The 13,111-nt window shown below is 35.0% G+C and overlaps 1 long non-coding RNA gene across 1 annotated transcript in view; it reads right to left on the reverse strand.

Moving 5' to 3' along the window:
* Nucleotides 1-8,010, reverse strand: part of LOC140520992 (uncharacterized) — a 38,284-nt gene extending 30,274 nt beyond the window's left edge. Inside the window, exon 1 of the long non-coding RNA XR_011972748.1 lies at nucleotides 6,624-8,010. This is a non-coding gene — a long non-coding RNA (uncharacterized lncRNA). The remainder of the gene's footprint in view (nucleotides 1-6,623) is intronic.
* Nucleotides 8,011-13,111: the final 5,101 nt, after the last annotated feature.

The raw sequence follows: 13,111 nt of genomic DNA on the forward strand, positions 1-13,111 counted from the left end.
TAAGTTGTAAATATCCTGTTATCAGCATGTACCTGGCAGTTCTATCTCCCTTCTCCTGAGTTACAGGGCAGCAACCAACGGGTTGTGGATCAGTGCTCCCACCTGTCGTATTCTTTGAGCTTCTGGATTTTATGTTTTCCATCTCAGAGGTTTTATGTGCAGGCCATGCTCCCTCTTTTTTTCCCTCAGCTTTACATGTTCACACAAACTCTTAAATACTCTTTTTCCCCTCCATTTTCCTCCCCAATGATTGAAACAAAATTTTACTCTTTTTAATCTCCCTGGTGTAGAAAAATACCCTGATATTGGCTGATCAATATAATACTATTATTAGTACAGTAAGTATATAAATGATGCTAATACAATAGTTACATAAAGGAAAGAAAAGTTAGATATTTGGAATGTAATTAAATGGCAATCTAATGAATTAATGCCAAAGTGGAAGTCATTAGCCTCGGTCAAGGATGATTCTATCCCTAACTAAATATGTAATCTCAATAACCTCACTTTCTTTATCAAATAGAGGTTGTGCTAGATGACCTCAGAAATTCTTTCCAACTCAAAGATTCTGTTTCTGTGATGATAAAGAATAGGAGACAGTGTAGATTAGGGCCAGCCTTGGCATCAAGAAAACCAGATATTACATCAGATATTGGCTCTGTGATCATAGGCAAGTCATTTAACATATCAAAGTCTCCGGGTCTTCATCTGTAAATTAGGTATAACAATAGCTTATAATAGCAATAGTCGTCTACAGGATTATTGTGAGAAACAAAGGATCTAAAGCTTGTAGAATCCTTTGTAAATTTCAAAGTAACCTTAAATTCCTTGCCTTTCTCTTTTTTATTTTTAATGGATAACTTTCCAAGGTGACTGCTCTGATGGAAGAAGTGCTCACTGGACACTTGAATTCTTTCTGTCCATTTTAAGCCAGACCCATTATGGAATTTCCTTTATCAATGTACCCACCTGCACTTACAATTTCACCTCTTATTCTGCAATCTAAAATCTTAGAGTTGCCTAGTTCTACTTTATGTGTTTCAATAATAATCACTTTACACTACCTTAGTTTTATCTGTCTCACGGGCATATATATTTTTGCAGAACAATAGTTTCTTAAATAAAAGGAATAAAGTGCCAACTAGGATTTCAAACGTAAGGAGAGAAGAAGGAAAGGAATTTTAAATTGTTAGGTCTTCCCAGTACCTACCACTCCATCATATAGGAAGATGCCCACTCTGCTGCCAGGCAATCCTGGGACCCCCCCATTTAAAACAAAAATCAACTACCATTGGCATGATAAGCTGGAAGCTCAGTTTGACATCTGCCCTCATCCCTACCGCTTTTTATATCCCCTTTTAATCTTTTAATCTAACATTTAACTTTTTAAATGAATGCTTCTGTGACGGACACACAATATATTTCACATAGTCCAGTCTCAGTAGACTAAATGAAAAGCTTTTGATTTTGGTATTTAATTCCCCCCAGTATGTCACTGAAGCAACCCTTATGTGTCCCACAATTCAAAAATTGAATCTGTAAAGAAAGTTAATGACAGTGTGCTAGGTGTACAAGCAATTTCTCACAACTGACTTATTTCTTTAAAATCTAACTACACTTGTTTTTAACATGTCATTTGCAAGACACAAGAAAAATTTGATCATGTGTCATTTGTATTGTGTAAATAAATAATAATAGCACATAGTATTTTACAATTTACGATGTACTTTGTTCCAAATCCCTACTTTTAAGTAGGTAGTTCAAGATTACCATCCCCTCATGCATCTGCAAAAATTGAACCTCAGAGAAGGTAGTGACTCGTCCACTGACATCTGATTAATAAGACACAGAACTAGGATTTGGATCTGGGTCTTTTGACTCCAAATTCACTGCTGTTTATCTGAAGTCCCAATCATCATTTTAAATAAACATATTTTAACTAGGGCTAACATTGTTAGAAGGCACATTATTACAATATAAAATCATACCCCTACAATACACAAAAATAGATTGGAAAACACTATAAAGTAATTTCTGTACAATTACTTCTTATAATCCCCAAGTCATTATCACATCATGCAATCTGATCAAACTGCACCTAATACCAGTTTTGAATTGAAAAGGCCAAAATCTCAGTCCAGAGAGATGAGGTCTGACTGAGAAAATACTCAGCAATTACTGGTTTAGGACCCAAAGAGAGAACACCAAAAGAAGTCAGAGAAATTCCATAGGTAAACAAAGCTACATAATCAGAATATATTTAGATGATAAAAAGGATCAGACTGTGAAGGGACAGTTGGGAGGAGAAAAACAGCAGGCCAAACTGACAAAGACAGAAAATAGAAAGTACAAAAGGGGGACAAAGAGAAAGGGGCAAAATATGCTTAGCAGGTGGAATTGCAGGAATTTCTAAAGCTCTGGTGATTATCAGAAAGTTACCTATATTAATATTTTTAGAATGTGTCCATATGAGGACAGAATGTCTTATTTTAAACTTTATGAAACCCTGCTCTTTCAACCAGGTAAATATTCAGTCACTCATTAAATGAATTAATTATTAAATTATTGGATCAGCAAAGTAATTATTAATTGCCTACTATGCATAAGGTAATATGATAGCTACTGAAGGAAATATAAAGAATAAAGATCATTCTTGACTTACCACAGCATAAGGTCTAGCAGATATAGTAATTTTTAGTAATGTTTCAAAAATTCTCTGTTCTATTTTGTTAATTTAAAAAAATAAGTGCTATTCATTGGAGAGTGATCCTCTCCTATTCTTCAGTAGTTGTTAAGAAATCTCCTCCAGTCCAAACACAGGAAGCATTTATCAAGTTCCTACAATTTTTTAGGTTAACAGTTCCCAACTTTGTTTTTGGTCCTATATCCACAGGCTCTCAAAGAATATATTAATATCTCTTACTTAGGAAGTTCTGAATAGCAAAGGAAGTAAATTCTATTGTTTACCATGAAAATGTCTATAAGAAATAAAGAGTGATTTTCATAAATTATACTCTATTTGACATAACAAATTATGTATCATCTTGGTGTTAAATGTTTATCATAATAGTGAAATAAATTAGTGAGAAATGATTCTATTTCTTGTCCTTCAGCAGTTTTATTCACTGTATGGTTTTTGAAAAAGATATCTAAATGTGATATTCAGCTTTCACTTTGATTTTTGTTCTGGATTTAGTTGAAAATGTGACCAAGAATTTTCACTCAAAGAAACACCTTGTTCTAAACAGAATGAGAATGGGATACGCTTCTCTAAAACTACAACAATAATTTTATAACTTTGATTGGAAAACAACTCTAAAAAATCAAATCAAAGTAAAGTATTCTTTGAACATCCTTGACAAAATTCTTGTACTCCTGGGGAGGGAGGGTGGGGAGGGGGAGAAGGGGGATACTTATAACCAAAGTTGGGAGCTTTTGTCCTAGGCTCTAGGCACCCACAAAAATATAAACACTCCCTCTCCTCAAGGTACTTACATTCTAAAGGAACCATAAGACATGGAAACAAAAAAGGAAATACATGATTTCAGGGTACTAAAGAGAACATTAACCTTTAGGAAAATCAGGAAAGCCTTACATCCTTGGACAAGCAAAAATCCATTAAAAATGCAGGACTTCCTTACATACCCTAGATTCAGAGTTTTTAGTCCTATTGTATATTCTCAATTATGCTTGGAAAAGTAGACGAGATCAGATACAAAATGCTGAGCAGTAAAGAAAATATCGTCCCCTCATCTGTAACTAAATTAAGCTATTTATGGAATCTATGACAAAACTGGATTTTCATCCGTATCTTCTCCATTCATTATCTACATCATGGCCTTTAGGTGACAGTCTGTGTCATCCATCAGTCACTTTGGCTTTTGCTCAGTTTTTAATATGTCCAATTTACAGATGAAATGATTTCTCGGATACCCTGGCCACTACTGACACCATCTTTTCTGCTGCTCTTTCCCACACGTGGACTGTTTAGCAAGCTTTCATCCCTGCATTTGTTGAAAGCCTCCTCATCCTGAATGCTGGAGACCAGCGGGAATGGATCATCCCAGTTGAAGCCAGGGGTAGAAATGATAAGTCAAGCTGCCAAGTACAAAACACGTAAATTACGTGATTGCTTCTCCATTCTTAGCATAATAACTGTTTGCTTCCAGAGATTATACTTCATCACAATGTCTAGTCTAGTCAAAGCAGTTTATGCAACAATTTCCTACACTTTTCCCACATTTTGGGAAATGTACAGTTCCATATTATTGAAATTGCATTCAGGAAATCGCAGTTTTGTGCAAACCCATTTCACTAGTCAATTGCTATCATCAGCCATTGAAGTAACAATAACGTTAATCTATTTTTTCTTCTCTACATGGGACAGAATTTTCAAGCATGCAGCTTATTTCAGAAAACTCAGAATGCTTGAGGACATCTGTCTATTGTTTTCTTTCCTTTAGGTCATTAGTGAGAAAGATTTTTTATTACCTATCCACCTCACAAACTTGAACTAGGGAGCTAATTGGGTTATTGTTCAAATACATTGAGTAAAAGATATATATATATATCAAAAGTTTAGACACATGTAAAGCTTTAAAAGAAAGAGTTCTTGTGTCACTAATAAATGAAAATTACACTCTCCCAAAATAAAAACACCATGTGCAATTCTGATAAGCACCTTCTCACTCTCAGTCAGGAAACATACAGTCCTGCTTTTCATGTTCAGTCATAACGGGGAAACTTTGACCTTTTAAGCCTTGGTCTTTCCTGTTTGTAAGAAACACTGAATGAAATGCAAGGCCATTAATTATCCCCAAATATGTACATTCTCTCATGTTATTTGACTCAATTTATCATTTAGGGAAAGAAGTTAGAACTCTGCCACAGGAGTCTATTTTGGGGAGATTTTTTTTAATTTTCTGCCTTTGTATTTAGTTTTTCTTGCATATTTTTTAAGACTGGGCTTTAGGCCAGTAAATGAACATATATGTTTATTATGTGCCAGGCACTGTGCTAAGTACTAGAGGTACAATAAAAGGCCAAATGCAGTCTATGTCTTCCAGGAACTCACATTCCAATCAGTGGCAACAAATATGAATCTGATTAGGCACACACAAGATATAAACAAAATAGATGGAAGGTGATCTCATTGGGGAAGGCACTAGTATCTGGAAGGAAAAGGCTTATGCAGAAGCTGAGATTTGAATTGAGTCTAAAAAAGAAGGTGAAACTAAGAGGCTGAGATGGAGAGGCAAAGTCTACCAGACATGGGAGACAGCCAGTTGCAAATGCACAGATTTGGGAAATGGAATGGTGTATGTAAAGAAACTTCAAATAGCCTAGGTTAGCTGAACTATACAGTGCATGGAGGGGACTGAAGAAGTCCCTTCTGATAAGAAAATGGAAAAATCGAGAGGGGATCAGATTATAAAGACCTTTAAATGTTAAATTAAAATGGATTTATATTTGATCCTGGGGTTTGTTGAGCAGTGTTAGGGTGACATGTTCAGATATATGCTATAAGAAAATTACTTTTTTAGCTAAAAATAGAATAGATAAGAAAGGAGAAAAACTTGAGCCTGGGGGACCAATTGGAAGGCTATTACAGTAATCCAGGTGGAAGATAAAGATTGCTTGTACTTGGGTGGCACTTGTGAGAATGGAGAAGCAGACATATATAAGAGATGTTGTGAAAGTAGAAAAGACAAGATTTGATGAAAGATTCAGTATCATCCACAGATGAACATTCTACGTACTTGACAAGAAACACACATTATTTTTATATCTTTTTGATTAGAGAGAAATTTACCTTGGTTGGTATTATTGTAGTCAAAGAAATAATTCTATCTGCACCAAAAGTATACGAATAGAAAACAGATTTATGTCTCATTTCTACTACAGCTTATAAATTAAAACACCTAGCTTAAAAAAAAACAAAGTCAAGCCTATCCTTTGAAATGCTGGCATTTTATATAAATAGCTAGAGATTCAACTGTATATCACCTGAAAAGACAGTTTAATGTGATAATCTGAAGCACATATGGCTCATTGTATTAACATGTTCCAGTCAAGTTGGATTATTGAAGGTCCCTAGATTCTCAGCACATTTAAATTCTATTATGACACAGTTCAATATTCCATGGATTTGACTTGACCTTGGGAGAATGGGAGAGAACGTGAGTTATGTGATCAAACTCTATGTATCATAATACTATACAATAGGAGGCAAGGTTTGTATTGGTATAACTCCAATGTTGCAAATGGATTTTTCTACATATTCCCAAGCATTCCACAAATAATATTTCCCAGTACATTTGCTACTTAGTAAGTATATTATTTCAAAGTATGGTCAATTGAACTTTTCTTTCTCCTACAAACATACAACAGAATGATTAACAAAATAACTCATTATATAGTACTTTAGGCATTCAAAAATAAAAAGGTCCTCTTAATCAGATAAGTTAATAGCAATGTTGAAATAGAGAAAAGATCGCTGGATTTGTAACTCAAAGTCTTAAATTCACATTTTGGCTCTTGCCACTGATTATCTATGTTACTTTGGCAAGATATTGAATTCTTTGGGCATGAGTTTGCTTAAATGTAAAATGAAAATATCATACCAAGTCCCTTTCCAATGGTTGATCAACTTCTCCATATGATTACTCTTTCTTCTCTGGGTTTCTGTGACTCTGTTTTTTTCAGCATTTGTCTCCATTTCTGATCACTCTTTCTCAGCCATCTTTACTGATTCATCATCAATGTCAAACTAAGTGCAGCATCCACCAAGTTTCTGTCTTAGGGTCCCATTTATTTTCTCTCCACATTCTCTCAGTGGTGACCTCATAAACTGCCATTGGTTCAATTACCTTCTCTGTTGATGATTCTCAGATTTATATATCTAAGGCATAGCCTCCTCTTTCCTGACATTTCAGTATTCGATCACAACTGCTGGGCATTGTGAACTGAATGCCCTGGATATATCTCACACTCAATATGTCCAAAACAAAACTCATGTTCTTCCCCTTACTCTACTCAGAAACTCCTGATTACTATCAAGTAATCTATCCATACAGTCACCCAGGTTCACCACCTCAACATTATACTTAGGTCTTCACTCTCACTTATTTCTCATAGGAAAATCTTGCCGATTCTTTCTATCTCCACAGTACGTCTTGCATACATCCCCAATTCTGCAGTCACATAGCCACCACAACCATTCAGTTTCTCAGCTCCACTCACACAGAAAACTGAAATAAACTTCTTTTTGGTCTCCTTATCTCAAGCCCCTCTTTACCCTGATCTATGCTCAACACAGCTGCCAAATTAATTTTCTAAAAGTCCAGGTCTTTCATGATACTCCTCTAATGAATAAATTACAGTGGTCTCCTATTATTTCTAGTATCAAATGCAAGCTCCTAGGTTTAGTATTTAAAGACTTTAACAAACTGGTTCCAAAATAAAGCACAGATTTGATCAAGTCATCCCTTACTTCTGAAAATCTAGTGGTTCCCTATTAACTCTAGGATCAAATAAAACATCTGTGTCACTGAAATTTCATCATAACCTAGTCCCTTTGCCCCAGAACACTGACACATGAGAGCATTCTTCCTCCCAGTGGCTACTACTGTCCTTATAACTACCATCTGTAGGATCTCGTAACTGTGGCATCATTCTCTTGGGCTTTCCTGCCAAAATTACTATTATAGTGAGGCTGACCTCTAAGCCACTATTAACATACTACTCTCCTCTCCTCAAGAAATGTTTTTGCCAAATGAAAAAGTTTCTAATTACTTCTTTACTTTCACCACACCACTACCCATATTCCTTCATTTCCAATGGACATTTAGAATACTTTAAGTACTGGTCATGGGAGCTGCCACTACCAAGATGTTGACGTCACCCTCTGAATTCCTGAACTCATAGGCTACAGAGAGCCAAAATTTCCTTTTGGGAAATCCCATAAGGGATTTTTTCCCCATATTATACTCTATTCCTCTATATCCCAGAGGGTTCAGATCAGCTCTTGGGGGTAAGGAAAGACAATTAATTAAACCATTTAAAATGGATTCAGCCATTTTCAGCAGGAAAAAAAAATGAGGTGTTGAGTTTGTTGTGGACTTTGTCTCAGGTTGATTAATGGAACCAGAAACAAGTAGTTATTTAGTCAAGCAATTGATTTCACTGATTTTTGACTCAACTGACCAATCATTTCGGCCTTATATAAAACAAGGCTATAGTACTGGGCTACCTTTATTGTGTATTAAAACTCCTGTTAGCATAATGAGTTGATACTTAAGTTAAAGTCATCAGTCTTTCTAGAATTCATTTTCTAAGCCCTTAGTATTTATATTAATATTTATAACATTGAAATTTTAACATAACATTTAAAATCAACAAAAGGACAATGACCTTGATGCTGTATTGTGTTCTACCAAGCAGTGCTAGTATAAGTGATCCTGGTCTCCAATTAGCATAATGTCACTGTGAAGTCTGTCTTATTTAGTGAGTTTCTCCTTTTAATATTCTCTAGGTCTGCATTTTCTATAGGTCTACATTTACCAAGGGTGACGGTTTTCTTAACCATAGCATAGTAGCTTAGAATATTAGACAAAAGCAAAAGCTCTTCTTTTCAATGTTAGGTTGGACAGAATAAATATCCTATTCCTTATGTAGTACAGAAGTGTCTTGCATTTAAAATCTAACAGGAATAGTCCATGAAATCATCTTTGTCTTTTTATATAATATTCATTCTTCTTGGCTACCACATAACTATGCGTTTGTCAAGCAGTTTACCATGACTTTGATCACCCAGCAGCTCTATTTTTAATAGAATCTAAAACTAGAAGAGACTTTGGAAATAGCACAGTACAATCCCTCATTCCACAGATAAGGAAACTGAGGCCCAGAGAGGTTAAATGGATTGCCTAGGGTGTCTGATATCAAATCCAGAGTTCTTTCTCACACCAAGAATGCTGTCTTCTTTCGACTGTGCCTTGGCAGGGCTAAAAGGAAGTTAGGGGCGATTCATGAAAATCAAGCAGTTCAATGTGCTAATTTGTTTTGCTGGAAAATATCTTTCTGGAGGGTGGAGAGGGATGCTAATAGAGTTGGAAGATGATGATAGGGATTTTTAAAAAAGAAAGTTTTAATGAAACGTTTCAAAAATAGAAGAGAGCAGAGAAATTTGGAAGAGGACAAATAGATATAAGCAGTATAGTTTGTTACTATTATGTTTAACTTAATATACACTTTAAAATAGGCAGAATGTAGTAAAATTTCATCTTCCTATGCAATTTTTTGATTATTTTTGGATATTAAGAACTTTGTTAGTTACTATTTGTTATTAAAAACTTCATGTTAGTTACTATTTATTCAATTCATAATAAAAAAGTAAAAAATATTTTAAAACTGGAAAAGAGGAAAAATCAATGATTGAACCTACTAAGAGTCAGACAAATAGTCTAAAAGCAATACAAGTACAATTTCATTAGCCTGGCATTTAAGATCCTCCACAATCTGGTTTTCAACCCAGATTTCCATCTTTATCTCATACAACCTTTCTTCAAATCTGCTCCATGCCAGTATTCTCTCACACTCAGTCTAGATCTGTATCACTTGCCTTCATACCTTTCTATAAGATGTCCCATATGCCTGGAATTATCTCTCCTCATTTCTCCAGATATTTGTCTAATTTCTTCTTTCAAGACATACCTCAAATGCTACTTCTTTCTTTGATTCCCCTAGCTTTAAGGAATCTCTTCTTTCTTGGTTTTTTCTATATTTCCTTCCATCTTTTTCTTTGACCATATATTACACATTATACGGCAATTACCCATGTATTTGTGTATTCCTCATAAGCTCCTAGAGGGCAAATTTTTGTTTTTATTAATCTTGGTATTACCCAGCACTTGGCAAAAAGCATATTTGATAGAGAAGATCCTTAATAACTGTTTCTTGAATTGCTGAAAGATATGGCATCTGCTTTGCCTTTCTAGGTATTTGTGGTTATCTTTTTACATACTTTTGAAAGTAAAAGTGTTTGCTTCAGAAATAATTAATTTAAATTTCACCCAGTTTGTTTCCTTTTGCTTCAGGCTGGTAATATGAATAGGGCTAGGAGGTGAAGACAGCCCAGAGAGGCTAAAGTTAATAAATATCTGCAGTCAACCTACATTTACAGGGTCAAAATTTGCTAAGTTAATGTCTTAAAAATTACTCAGAGGATTGTTCTATAAAATGCCAAGGGAGTTTAGGAAATCGTGCAAATCACTTAAGACCAAGAATACAATTACTCAGTTCTACAAAGAATCATATTTAAGAGCACTTCAAGATTTTGAGAAGTTGTACCAAGAACTATATTCTTCAAGAAGCCTTACTTTCCTACTGAAAAGAGGAAAAGAGACTCTTTTGAAAGGGTAAATATAGGAATTTGTCCCTGAAAAAAATTGAGGCATACAGTTGACATCTAGAAAACTAGATCAAGTTTTACAAAATGTAAAAACTTTCCTTTGGACAGGTAGGTGGCAAAGTAAAGCACTGGCCACAGAGTCAAGACCTGAGTTCAAATCCACCCTTGGACACATACTAGCTGTTTGACCCTCAGCAAGTCACTTAACTCTGTATGCTTCCGTTCCTCATCTGTAAAATGAGATGGAGAAGGAAATGGCAAACCACTCCAGTTTTTTTATAAGAAAATCCCAAATAGGATTAACTAAGAAAGAATTCTCCATGCTTTCATTATTTTATGTAAATCCTCTTATTTTACATATATATTTACATATCAACAATGACTCCTATAATGATTCCTTATCAAAGAATGGAGAGAACTCTGGATTTCCAAAGGTTGTCTCAAAGGAATTTAGTTTCAGATACTTTCTGCCATACTTCAAAGACTAATAGAATTCCAGCAAAAGACTATAACTGCTTTTCAAGAACTAGCCTAATACAGAGAGATTCCTCACCAGCAAGTTTATAATTGGTAAAGATTTTGTTGGTACTAGCAATCTGTGAAACAAAGAAAAGAAATGGCCCTTGATTTTATGCTGACCATCCTATTTTTGCTGTGACAGTAGCATGGTAGCAGGACAAAAATCCCACCATATTTACATTCTCTTTAAGTTTTTGTATCATCTTTCAACATTAATGGAGCTCTTGGAAACTTATGTGAGAGTCAATGACCAATTGCTACATTTACTCTATTAGTAAACCAAATGAACAAATGAGGTTTCAGCAAAATAACAAAATAGCTCTTAGGTTCTACCGTGGAGGTTATTAGTTGGTGGAGTTGGGTTTTTTTTCCCATATTTCCAAAAGCAACAAGAAACATCATTTCAGGTAATATTTGGCTACCAAATAGTGAAATGATTGTTGCAGGCATTTTAAAAAGCCAAAATGAAATTAATTATAGCTTATATGCCAACATCTATTATAGGTGATGAGTAGACAGAAAAATTCTACAAATACATTGATAAATTAAATGCCAGTTAAATAAAATACACTTTTAATACACAATGTCTTCAATATAAAGGTTAGTAGGGGAGGGTGGCATATATATGCATGTGTGTATACATATGCATGTATATATGTATGTATGTATATAGATGTGGAAATATGGTATGACTTAGAAATAGTCTTGTCCAAATGATTGTATTTCTCTCTCTCCCTCCCTCCCGCCCCCTCACTCACACACACACACACACAGAGTGAGTTCATATATATGTATGTATATAATATGTGTATCTGTGTATATAGAGATATACATATTTAATTAAGGAACTGGGAAATGTTGGACATGGTATGCATCAAATAACATTACATATTGACAAACAGGAAATGACTTCTTACTATTGTGAAAATCATTCTAAATCTGTCTGTGTACAATCTGACTATTGATTAGTTAGGGAAAAGATAAATAGTGATTCAGTGGAAAGAATATTTTCTCTAGAGTCAGAGTACCTGGGTTCAACTCCTAGCATTGAGACTTACTGTCTGTGGGACCTTAGTAGGCCAATCACTTCACCTACATAGGTCTCAGCTTTCTTACCTATAAAATGAGGGACTTGGACCAAAATAATTCTGAGATTCCTTGTAGCTCTAGATCTATTATCCTGTGATATTTTATGAACTAGGAAAAGAATAAAAATAAGAAAAAGATAGGGCATTCAATTTAAACCAGCTTCAACCTAATCTACTTAACTGAGCTGTTGACAAAAGAAAAAAATAGAAAATGGAGAGAGATCCAGACATCTACAACAATTCTAACATTTCCTGAAGAAATTTAATGTATTTAAATCAATTGTGACAAAGAGAATAAAACCACAGCCAACAACACTTGATCTTCTTGCCAAGCTGAAAGAAATGGTGGGAAAGGTCCTCAAAGGTTTAGAATATAAAGTTTTTTATATAATCTTACAGGAGAAAATGGTGGAAGACTGTGAACAGAAACATTAAATAAAACAATAGGAAGCTTTGGAGGAAAAAAACAAGTTTTTAAAAAGTTTGGCAAGAGACTCAAATAAAGGAAAGCCAAGGGCTTTTGAGGTAAAACCAGAAGGAAGACAAAAAACAAAAAATGGAAAATATCTATAAAGATTTTTAAAAGCACTTTTTTTTTCACTGCCAGAGCAGAGGAGCCATTATTGGCATTTAAAGGCCTTCACAATCTGGCCCCGATTTACTTTTCCAGGCCATTATCCATTACTTTCCATCATACTCGATATAGTTCAACCAAACTGATCTTGCTGTCCTCGCACACCAATCCATTTCTCCTCACCTGGTCCTTATCTTGGCTGCTGTTCTTGCCAGGAATGATCTCTGTACTCATACTCATCTACTACTCAACACTCAACTCAACTGTCACCTTCTACTTAAAGCCTTTCTGAATTCTTTGCAGTTAGTGCTCCTGTCCTATTTAATTACTGTGTGTGTGTGTGTGTGTGTGTGTGTACGTGTGTGTGTGTTCGTCCTTTGCTGCCAAAGAAGACCATGCCATCAGAGAAATGATGACAAGACTTGCACTTGACTTTGTTTTAAGTGAGGGAGGGCTGTACAGGTCACCAGCCTCACTTCTCCTCCAGAGCCATCTGAATCCAGTGACCAGATATTCATC

This window comes from Notamacropus eugenii, chromosome 1, assembly GCF_028372415.1.
Source record: "Notamacropus eugenii isolate mMacEug1 chromosome 1, mMacEug1.pri_v2, whole genome shotgun sequence".
Lineage (NCBI taxonomy): Eukaryota > Metazoa > Chordata > Mammalia > Diprotodontia > Macropodidae > Notamacropus > Notamacropus eugenii.